This window comes from Lygodium microphyllum, chromosome 13 (genome assembly GCF_053477565.2).
Source record: "Lygodium microphyllum isolate KBCC chromosome 13, Lygodium_microphyllum_v1.1.10, whole genome shotgun sequence".
NCBI lineage: Eukaryota > Viridiplantae > Streptophyta > Polypodiopsida > Schizaeales > Lygodiaceae > Lygodium > Lygodium microphyllum.
The window spans coordinates 43,044,010-43,056,800 of record NC_141147.1 but is presented as its reverse complement, the minus strand read 5'-3'; the positions used below and the strand labels follow the sequence as shown (position 1 = coordinate 43,056,800).

The 12,791-nt window shown below is 37.3% G+C and overlaps 1 pseudogene; it reads right to left on the bottom strand.

The window, feature by feature from the left end:
• Positions 1-500: 500 nt before the first annotated feature.
• On the bottom strand, positions 501-1,318 carry LOC148026560 (acetyl-coenzyme A carboxylase carboxyl transferase subunit alpha, chloroplastic pseudogene; annotated as a pseudogene).
• Between the last annotated feature and the right edge of the window lie 11,473 nt (positions 1,319-12,791).

Genomic DNA, 12,791 nt, shown 5'->3' with positions numbered 1-12,791 from the left:
TATCCTTCTCCTTGCCGAAATTATTGTAGCACAATTCATATTCTCTCAACCTTGTCTGCTTTCACAATAGGATTTGCCTTGGCAATGGCCGCTAGGTCAGCCGCCTTATAGTCGAAGGAGCAGTTGTGCTTGTGGGAGGGGCTTTCGTCTAAACTCGGAGGAGAGGCCAGAGCCAGCGGACTGACATCTCCACCCGAGAATGAAGAAGAAAGCTCGGCCGTTTTCACTTCTTCATAAACTCAGAGAGAGATAGGATAACTGATAAACTCGGGCGCTTCTTGATCTAGCTTCATTTGTGACACCGGTGAACTTTACGACATCACAACTAGCATCAGCAGTATCATCGAGTCGGGCATCAATAGACCTGGCAGATCCCATGGTCTCAGGCCTTGAGGCTTCTGTCCTGTCCAGCAATATCCTGTGGCTGAGATGTCCCTCCCCTTGGTCTTGAAGGCTTAGACTTCTTACTGCACCCTCTTCCTCATCTGAAAAAAGCATTCTCATACACCCCTGCTGTGGTGCCGTTTCTTTATGTTGCGCTTGTAGGCAGGATTCACATTTGCATTTTCTTGAACAGCACCTATCTTATGGAATTTTCCTGCGCGGTGTGCCAGCAGTTTTTCTGGCGGCAACTTTAGGGAGCTCCTGCATGTGCCGCATTATAGCCTCCTTGATGTTGTTTGATGCATTGACAGGGTCTACATGTGCACCGCCAATGGGCTCCGGAATAACTTCATCGGCTACATTCAATTTCACAAGTTCATGAGCAGTGATCTTCAATTTTATTGCAGCAGCCTATGGCAAGAGCTCCCCCAGAACCACCCTCTCCAATGACTGTGGTAATGATTGGGACTTTTAGGCCAAACATCTCTCTCAGATTTCTAGCTATGGCTTCTCCCTGTCCAAGCTCCTCTGCTTGTATTCCTGCATAAGCACCAGGAGTGTCTATGAAAGTAAGGATGGGAAAGCCATGTTGCTCTGCATGGAGAATCATCCTTAAAGCTTTTCGATACCCATTAGGTTGAGGCATTGCAAAGTTTCTGTAGATGTTCTCTTTAGTGTTTCAGCCTTTTTGGTGTCCAATAAACATGAAACTCATCCCATCAATTTTGCCAATACCCGTGATCAGTGCAGGGTCATCATATCCTCCTCTATCTCCATGAAGCTCAACCCACTTATCAGTAATATTGAGAATGTGTGGATTATCATCTTGGTCAAAATGGACAAGGTATGTATTCAAGTCATGATATAGAGGACGGTTATTGTTACTGCAATGTTTCAGTGCTTGAGCAATATAGAAGGCAACCTGCAGCCGCATTGCCCACTCCATAGGTCACTGTTCCCAGTGGAAAAGATATCGAGCAAGTGTTTCATTTGGCATATACTCAGCCACCAGATAGCACTCATTACCTTGGCAGCAGCATCCTATCAAATTAACAAGTCTATCTGAACGAACTTTCTTGACACTGAGAGCTTCATCTGCAAATTGTCTTGCATCAGGCCAGGCATACCTGGGAAACCTTTTCACCGCAACCCATTTATTGTTGTAAGTTGGCACTCTGAGTCATTGACAATCATATTAGGGTAACACAAAGAAAGATCCAGCAGATTGAAGCTGCCAGATTGAAGCTCTTAGAGCAGTACACAAAAATCTTGGTTTCAGTCCAGGATATTGAGGCAAACATTGAGAAAGTCACAAAAGAAATGGCAATTATTCAGGCAGAGAAGCAGCTCATTTTGTTCGTAATGAGTTTTCTGCAGGAGTTTTCATCGGACTGAACTGAAGGGACCACAGAACTGTATTGCTGAAATCATCTTCATTCAACGGAGGCTCTGACCCATCAGATTCAGCCTCCTCAACTTTGGAAGCATTCAGATTTGTATCATTTCCGATTTGTGCTTCTTCTTCACCAGGATCATTATAATCTTCCTCCGCAACACCAACATCATAATTGTCATCGTTCCCATCAACCTGTGGAATGGTTGGTACCAGTCTACTATTCTTCTGCAAGTCACCAGCCCCATCTTGTTGAGGGAAATAACTTCCAGGACCAGGTGGTAAAAAGTTGTTAAACACCACTGGCTCAGGCAATGGAGTCTAGACAGGAGTCGGTGGGAAAAGTATGAAAACAGATGATCCTTGTAAAGAATCAACACTATACAAACTATGATCATCTTGGGAATGAGAGGTTGTTGCCATTACCTTCGGCAGAAATGATACATGATCTTACCGCTGGCTGGTCTGATTTTGGAACATCATCAACCTGCTTCTTGGCATCCAGGCTTGGGTTTTTACCAACACTCGAGTGCCTGCTATAACCTACAGAATAAAGCTCCACATTGATGCTCCATCTGTAGCATTGAGTTTCATACCATTTGTACCGCTGTAACTGTTTGTGAAAGATCTTCCCACAGTAGGGCGTGAAGTTTGCTGCATTCAGTATTCTGAAATGTCTACAGATTCTCCTGATTCAGTATTCTGAAATGTCTACAGATTCTCCTGTAAAATTGATGTTCAGAAGTCCTGTTTACTTCGTCTCATACGTTGGAATCTCTCTTGATGTTTTAGTATGCATGCCTTGGTGGCAGACCTTGAAAACCTTTTGACTGGGTTTGGTCTTGTTGTTCTTCAGTAAGTTCTTGAATTTTCTTGGAGACAACATCCAGAGCATTATTGGCCTCTTCCCTTTCTTTTATTGCTGCTTGCTTCAAATTAGTGACAGAGAGGAGCACCCCCTTTGTGCTTTCAATCTCTGCTGAGATCTTTTGTAGTTCTGACATAATTTCTTCAACCTTCAGATCGCTGAACCTGCAGAACTTGTAGAATTCTGATCAACATGTTTTAGCTCTCTTGTGGAAAACATCCATGAACCAACCACCATCTGAGAATATATAGGCTTTGGGGATGCAAATCAGTATACTCACTGATACTTTGTGTGCCCATGAGCTGAGATATAGGGAACGACATGAGGCCATCCTGTCAAGAATGGATTAGATGGTTCAATCTACTGATAAGACCAAGGCTTCTATTGATAGGTTGGTAATATCCAACGACTTACTCATGGCACAAATCTCTAAACTTTTACAATTGCAAGCGGCATAAAAAGAAGTTAATGAGAAGGCTTGTTCAAACAGTGACCCTTTAGTCCCACTTCATCCATCCAACCAAAATGGTCATGGAGATGGGATCATTGGAAGAAGAGGCATTCAAAAAAATGGTTATGCTAATGGCCAGCATCAATATGCTGATGGTACACCTGAATCAAATGCTTATGCTTATGGACAACATGTATATGCTGATGGCACACACTATGATCTACATGCATCTTATGAATATGAACAGCAACAACATGCAAATGAATATGAGCAGTATGCAAGTACATCTGGACAGCATGTTAATGCTTATAAATATGATGTACCATATCATAATGCAGAGTATCATCCCACTGAACCTTGGCAGTAGAATGGTTACTATGGTCAACATGCTTATGCTTATGAGCATCCATTTCTTCAACAACAAGATTTGGATAATGAACAACATGATCAACAAGAGGATGAGCAAGAAGAAGACCAAGAAGATGTACGAGTCCAAGAAGATGTACAAGAAGAGAACAATGAAGAGCAAGATGTACAAGCTGATGGTATCTTTGTTGATGAATCACATGAAACACTTGCAGATGTAGATGGTCATGTTGAAGGTTTTAGATTCTTAGAGAAATCTCATGATGATATTTTTGGGCATCAGTTTACACTTAATCAAGGTCTACAACAGCCATTGAACGCATTTGATAATGAGTACCTTGATCATGGTTATAATGACCGGCACATGTTTGATGATGATATAATATATGATTTGGGCATACATGAATATGAAGATGGCATTGTGCTTCCCTATGGTCCAGGGGATTTTGGATGTGATCATGGATTTGATTATGGGGATACTTTGTCGTATCCATTTGATCCGGGTGGATTGGAGTATGTGGTTGAGAGACATTCTATTCTCTTGGACAATCATTATGATGGAATATCTTTTGATCAAGGAGGTTTTGAGCAGGATTTTGCACCTTCATTTCCCACTTACGATCCTCTCTATTACTTAGTACAAACTAGTGCTTTTCCTATTTTTGTAGCCCTTGTATCAGAGTAGTACTCTGTTTCATCTATCCTTTTCTAGTCTTTCAGGTTTGTTTTTGAGGACAAAAACTTTTGGGAAGGGATGGATTGTAAGAAGCTGAGAATAAGGAATTAGTGTAAGAAATGTTGATAATATGCCATGTCACACTGACATTGGTATATAAGGAGAGAAGTTGTAATTTTTCATATCTTTTTGACATATCAATACATTTACAATCTTTCTCTCCCTTCTTGCTCCAAGCTTCCATGGCTTCTTCATCTTTCCTGTCTTTCTCTCTCCAATTCTAGTCTTTCTCTCTCCTCGTCACTCTATTTCTCTCCCTTCCTGCAGTCTTTCTCTCTCCTCTGCAATCTTTCTCTCTCCCTAGTTCTCTCTCTGACATCTAACTATCTAGTGGTAATTAAACTCTTATTTAGATATATTATATGCCATATTTTTTAAGACAAAAGAAGAACCATTCGTGCATGATAGATGTACATCTTCCACTCCAACAATGCTACATGCAAAGTCATTGATGGCTAAACAAACACATTCTTTTCTACCTGCACCATAAGAAGAAACCACACCCTATGTTGAATAACATGAAAAGATACTTCGTGAATCAATGATTCGTTCTTATGACATATCATCATTTATAACAACAAGGAATACATCACCAAGAGTAGGGATACATAGCACATCACCATCATCATTGCTGTATATAGTGTTTACTTTCTCAATATTTGCCTTAGATTTTCCTCCTTTTTACCATTGTCATCACTCTTTGTTTGCCTTTTGTTCTTGCTCTTCCAGTTAGAGCACTCATGTTTAATGTGTGACCTTTTTATTGTAGTAAAAGCATTTCACACCTTTCCTTGTGAGAGACTTTCTTGTAGGGTTTTCTTTTTTATGGGATTTCCCCCTTGTTTTTGGCATCCCTCTATCATAACCACATTGGGACTCTTAGAACTTGTTATATTCTTCTAAAAATATGCTCGTTCACACAATCTCTAATTGGATAGAAACAACACTTAATACAATAGCTTAAAAAGCTATGGTTTAAAAAATAAAAACATATACCCCCATATTCATGTGTAAGTCATGCCATTATGTACATGATTGATAAGTGGAGAGTATCCCTATAATTATGATAAAAATAGTACAAAAACTCTAGGAGCTATATTTTCAAGTGTCAGTTTTGTAGAGTAGATTTTTTTCAATTGGTACATGAGCTTGACAAGATTCAAGATGTGAAATATTTGTCTCATTACGGATGATATTATCCCAAAAAGGGCATGTGGATATTTGGTTGCTACCTACTCATAGAGCCACTTGTTGTAGGACAACAACCACCTACTTGCAAGAATCAAGGAGATACACCTAAAATCAAGGCTTAGAGTGAGAAAGGATACATGAAGAGAATAGAGGTTGTACAAAGGAAGACATAGACTTGAAGTAGAGTAGGTAGATCTATATTGTAGACAATACATCTAGTGCTATCATTGAGAAAGGAGAAATACATATGGAGCTCAACAACATGAAAAAGTCAAACCTTAAAGATGTAGACTTGGTTCCTTCATTGACCAAGATTCTACTTTCAATTAGAAGCCTGGTGGACAAAGGCATGAAAGTGGAGGTTGAAGGTAAAAAATGCTCGATAAAAGATGCTATAGCCTATGGCACAAAGGATATGGACATTCACTTTTAATAAATATGCATTTTCTTGCCTTCTCATCTAAATTTTTTCTTTTCTCATTAGGAATATGAGGATAAGCTCGCAAACCAAAAACCCCTAAGTGATTTACCTTTTGGCTTTCATCCAAAAAAGGCTTCATATGAAGCTATTCTCTTCAATGGTTCAATGGGAGACCTATTAGCAAAGGTAATAAGCTATGTTGATTGCCTTTGCCCACAAGGTATTGGGTATTTGCTTGCCTTTGAGTATGCATCTTGTTTCCTCAAAGAGAGCTCCATTCTTTCTATTTCCAATGCCATCTTACTAAGGCATGCAGTTGTAAGTGAGTTGCCTTTTGATGCCATGTTCTTAAAGGTATTGATTCATTTCATTTGACATGAACTTTCCTCCACTATCCGACAAGAAGACCTTGATTTTCCTTACTATCATGTTCTCAACCATAGCATGAAATGTTTTAAAGATAGACAAGACTTCAAATTTGGATTTCATGAAATAAACCTAAGTGTACCTTGAGTAATCACCAATGAAATTGGTTATAGTGAACCAACTAAGGCCTACAAACTTTATGATCCTATCAAGATGGATACATTTATGTTTAGATATATTGTCTTTGATGAAGAAGAATACTACAAATTGTTTCCTGCATCACATTTGGACAACTCCTCACATCATCAAAAACCATCAAGGAAGAAGTACATTCTCTTGAGGAACATTAACCGAAGAAGTAGAACAAGAAGAAGACGAGGAGCATAGAGTAGCCCTTCAAAGGGTCTACAAGAGAAAGAGGGTAACCATGAAGACTTGCTAATCATAGATGTACCACTTCAAATTTTCAACAAAGTAATTATGCATTCCTAGCATCAATTCAAGAGCAAAAGGAACCTCTCTTCAATGAGGATGCATGTGATAAGAAAGAATGGAAAGAAGCAACAAACAAAGAAATGGCAATAGTAGAAAAGAACCATGCTTGATGTTTATGTAAGCTTCCACCACACAAGAAAGCCACTGGTAAGTGGTTGTATAAAGAAAATAACAAAGAAGGCAAGCTAGAGAGGAAAAGCAAGACTTGTTGCTAAGGGGTTTTCTTAAAAATAGGAAGTTGAATATGATCATGTTATTAATCCCAATGGCTTCTCTTCATAAGTGAAAACTATGCCATATGGACATCAACAACAATTTTCTTCCATATAGCCATATCGCTAAGCAAAACGCTGGCGAAATTTTTCTAGACGACCACCAACTCTCCTTGAGCTACCACGTTAATTTCGCCTGACATTCATGGCTCCACGAGGTCACAAAATTTCAAGAAGCCCATTTGAAGCAAAAGAAGCAAGAAACACGGTCGATGGAGAAAATGACACAGTAGGAATCAGCGAAACCCCTGTTACTACAAACTTGATAGAGGTAACATCTCGTTAGTTTGGAAAAAAATAATGTTTTATAAGCTTATCCCTATAAAGACAGAGAAAAAAAATCTTTTGGCAAAACATATTTATTTATTATTTTGCAAAAGTTATTTACAATGCTTTTCCCCTTCTGCCTATGTAGAAGATAAAACCTCTATTCATTGGAAAATCCCTTCTACCAGTGCATAAGAAAGCAAACCCTCCAAGATTTTTGTCCCTTCACTAGTATGCCTTCCTCGATGGGTAGCTTGAGGAAGAAGTTTACATGGAACAACCTCAAGGGTATGTAAAACAATGTATGGAGCATCTAGTTTGCAAGCTATAGAAGAGCTTGCATGGCTTAAAACAAGCCATGTATTTATCTTGGAAGCAAGCTTTTTTTTGGGATTTTGGTAACATGAATGAAGAGACATATAACATATAGTATATCCTTAGAGCTCTCCATTTTGGTCCATCTAACCATGTTGTAAGAAGCTTTTGTTTGGTAGCAAGGTTGGTAATTATGATATTGCTAGGCTACTTATAGCACGATCAATAAACATGACGTTGCTAGGGTACTTATAGTTCATATTGATAATGATATTTAATATTTGGGCAAAAAGGCTAGTTCCTTTAAGCTAATCAAGAAGAAGATTATAACATGTTATTGATTTCTATAGAGATGTTATCCATATTATCGTACTTATAAATTTTCATTAAGAAAAACCCTTGCCAATTCTTTGGCTCTTGTTGCTTTTACAAATCTATCATATTGCAATTTGTGCAATTTATCTCCTAATCTATACAATTTTTTTGTGAATATAGATTAGTGCAAGCAACTCTTATGAAAACGAATTTCAATTTACAAAAGCCTTGACATGTAGTTTAAGATCACATTTAATATACTTTTCATGGAAAGGCTTGTACAACATATGTGAAAAATATTTTAATAGGCCAATAATTTTTAAGGTTTGGTAGCTATTTGCATCACATAAATCTTTCCACAAATCCAAATAATACACACATATATAATAAATAAATATATATATTTGTAATGTAGTTAAAACAATATAGATAAATGAATATAGTTCTATCTAACCGATCACTTTTGATCTAGACACTACTTTTGCAATTTTATGCACAAACAACTATCAGTGTACTTAGGGAGAAATTACTTTTGCTTTTGAGCTTGATGCATACAAATGGTTTGTACTCATGAGTACTTGACTGAATTTAATGTTACTCAAATGGCTGAATTGTTGTATTTAATGCATGGAGTATGCAAACACAAAAAATGCGTGTCTTTACAAAGAAAGTTAATTCCTTGATAGCTTTGCAAGAGGCTTATGTACAAAGATGATACCTAACACATGATAACTACTCCTCATCTTTTTTGTCCTCATTATACCTTTGATTGTTGTATCAATAATGATCCAATTATTTAGTTATTGTCCAAATCAAAATAGAACAAAATCTTAATGTCTCTTGCTAATTACAATTAGCCAAAACCAATTGGAAGTGCAAAAGTTTGACTAGAATCTCAACTTAATCCCATTAATAGGTGGCATGAAAAACATAATAACCATGATGATAAGAAAGACATTTAGATGTATACATAGGATCATACAACAACACAAAGAGATAGAAGAACATTTAGATGCATCCTTAAGGCCATATTTTCCCTTATCAACAACACAAAGAGATAGAAGAACATTTGGATGTATCCACAAGGCCATATGTTCCCTTATCAACAAAGTGCAATGAAACATGTAATGATCATTTACTAAAAGAAAATATTTGTTTGCTTTCTCCTCCCCTACATATTGGATTTTGGGATCTAAGGATTTCCTCTCTCCTCTCTTATCTCTCTCTCTCTCTCTCTCTCTCTCAAGTTGTATTTTCTCTCGTAAATCTATCTCTCTCACACATATTTTTTGCGTCCCCCCTCTCTCTCAAGTTGTATTTTCTCTCATCTCTCTCTCTCTCTCTCTCTCTCTCTCTCTCTCTCTCTCTCTCTCTCTCTCTCTCTCTCTCTCTCTCTCTCTCTCTCTCTCTCTCTCTCTCTCTCTCTCTCTCTCTCTCTCTCTCTCAATATTTGTCCTAACCCTAAACTAATGACATACACATTGAAATTTAAAAGATTCAAAAATGATTTGGAATGTTCGAGAAGAGCTAGGAGGTTTGGGCAAAGTTGTGGTGCAAATGGTGTACATAGCATAGATTGAATGAAATTCATATTTATTCAAAACCAATACAAAACATTTACCTTTTCAATATCTCTTCTCCATGTTTCCTTTTGTAATTTGTTTTGCATATTCTCACTTCTTCCTAATAGTGAAATGTAAGGACATCCATTAGAGATGATAAGTAGTAGAACAAGAGCCAAAGACTGGCTATGGTCTTGCAATATACAAGAAGAGAAAAATAAAGAGTAGACAACATAATGGGAACAAGCCCTAGGTTCTTTTCAAAGGTGGAACTAAAAAGTCATAATTGAATATAAATAAATGGAAGGAAACTAGTAAAAAACATTAATTGAAATTTGATGTGCATAAGAGGATAAAGAAGATGTCTTTATATATGAGCATTCAATGTTGGACCTTATATGTAAGAGTAACAATCATTGATTTGTCTTATATTTTAGAAAATAGCATGGAAATTCAAGCAAAAGCCATAAGAGAAGGATCCAAAATTTGTAATAAGTACGAACATTATGGCATATCAAATTACCATGTAAACATTTAAAGACTAGTCTATATTAGCCCTAAAGCCTTTGACTCATTTAGGAGCGTACTATGCCTATGGCATGTCTATTCAGTAGGGCTAAAAGGATGGAGCTTTGCCATAAAGGAGTGCTCATTGTTATCCAATAAAAGCATAAGAGACCATAAAATTAAACATAAAAATTACCATCTTTACACGCTACATACTAGGATAGGTTTTTTCTGTGAGATAAGCTCTTAAGAGTGTTCATTAAAGGTGCAACAAAAGTAGTACTTTTTGTATGTGGTTCATGTTAGGACACGTTTTGCCTTGTGATGAAAGCTTTTAAGAGTTGTGCCCTTGTATTTTCACTATTGTTTATTGCTCTATTAAATGGGAAATAGACTCTTTAAGATTTTGGTGAAAATTCAAGACTTATTGCAATGCATGTCAATTTTTTGGGTTACACCAAAAGATAGGACATAAGCACCACAACACGCTGAAGTATCGGAAATCATTAATCAAATCATGATTACAGATTGAACACTTATGGGGCAATGCATGATTGGATGAAAGGTGAGTCTAAAGATGGTTAAACTCCATGCCCCCTCATATTGGGTTCGTCAAGAGTCTTCTTATTAACTTTTTATTCTAAACTTACATCAGCATCATGATAATATTATGAGATTAACTTGATGCAATTAGGCAGCTCCATTCACTTTCAAAGAATTGTATCTATGAAAGTATTTTATGGTGATAGTATTTTTCAAAATCCATTATGGTCAAACTAAAAATTAGAAAATTATACTAGGGAGAAGACATTTGGCTAGAAATAAAAAACACAAGATTGACTATAAGAGAGGGAGTATGCTCCTACAAATACATTTTTGGAACTTCTTAAGTGGTTCCCATGACTCTGTGGTAGAAGGAAGGATACCACAAATAGAGGACACACACACACGCACGCACGCACGCATGCACGCTCACTCGTTCCCTCCCCTACTACTCACCCACCCTCAAACACCCACCTTTTCCCACCCACCCTCCTTTCCTCCATGTGTGTGTGTGTGTGGAACTCATCTTCTTGAAGATCAAGGTGATAGGAAGCCCTCCTCACATGTTTATAATGTATTAATATGCTAGACTTGTGCATTTGCTTGTAAAGTTTTCAATGACTCCAATTTTACACCACCTACCTTTATAAAGAGACCCTGATCCCTTTTTGAGTAAACTTTGAAAATAATAATATGTTATTTTGATGATTGGCTACATTTGCCAAAAGTGCACCCTTGCCCATCACTTTATAAAGTCGATAGGGGAGACTCCCTATCTAAAAGTGGGCAAGGAGTTTAGCAGTTTAGCAAGTACACAACAAGTCATATTCTCGTAATTTTAATGACTTGCAAAATGGGTATCTATCACTTGGTGCATAACTAGCCCAAGAAAATGTGAAAGGGTGTCTTTGTCTCACTCTCTCACACATAAATCAAATCATGATCATGAGAGATTAAGTGTAAGCAAGTTTTATTTGTCAACGAATCCCCTCTTCTATCAACTCCACATGTGATTGCTCCTACTTTGATGTTCTAATATGATTAGCAATTGATTTTGCACCATCATACTATAAATAAATGATGATCTTGAGTAATACTAGCTCACCTCTAAGTGGTGAATTGCTAAAATTAGGATAACTTAATACACAATAATTTTTTGTCAAATGCTTCTTCCACAACTCTTTCTACCCTAATGAGTCTCATAATAGGCAAAGAGTCCTCAAACCAAATCCCACCATGACCAAACTCTTGACCAAGTGATTGTTGGATAACTTAACCAAATGTGAGAAGTACTATGGCATTAGTAGCTTCAATCCTAACCAGATAGGAGTAGGGCTCAATACCAATAACCAATTAAAAAATCCTATAATCATAAAGAATATCAAGAAGGATAAACCAAGAGAAGATCCCTATAGCTTCATGGAGCATTTTGACTAGGTCTATGAGGCTAACAACCTCCAAGATTTAAACAAACAAGCACAAGCTTTCAAGCTCTGTCTAGGAGAAAGGGAAAGAACTTGGTTTACTAGCCTAGATGATGTAGAATGCAATGATTTCAATGTGCTTAAGGACCTCTTTATCAAGAGACTCTCAAAATCTGAGTATGCAAATAATATAATAGTCAAACTCATGACTAGGACCTAGAAGGACAAGGAAGAAATTTGCGATTGTTTGCAGTCACAATGGTTGACATCATTATGGTTTACAAAGCTACTATTGATAAAAGAAATGACTACAAGCCACTATCTTTAGGCCATTAAAGAAGAACTATTGTTGTTGCTCAACCTATGAAATGGCAAAAGAGTTGGTCCAACAAACCAAGTGATCACCAATAGAATGATTTTGAAAACTAGGCTCAACTTTTCGCACCTTCACAAAACTTCCAACCATTATCAATTTAGGTCTAGCTAATGTCAATATGGTTATGTTTGAATCCCATGGCACTCCACATAGTAGGAACAAGAGCATTTGTAGTACTATAAAAGTATTCTTATCCAAGAGTAGCTCTCATGCAAACTTCTAGAAAATCAATTGCAAAAATGCCCAATTCTTCCTATCTATGCACTCATTATGAGGCTTAAAGACCCATCCGAGTGAAGCACTCAAATAGCAATGTACCTCGTCCAATCACTTTACACAGAGTTGTTTCCCAATTCCTCCTATCTATGCACTCATTACGAGGCTTAAAGACCCATCCAAGGTTGAAGCACTCAAATAGCAATGTATCTCCTCCAATCGCTTCACACAAGGTTAGTATCAATTATGCTATGACATGGACACTAGCTTGGTTGAACAATGTCCTACAATCAATTTTCTAAGAAGAGACCCTACACACTATG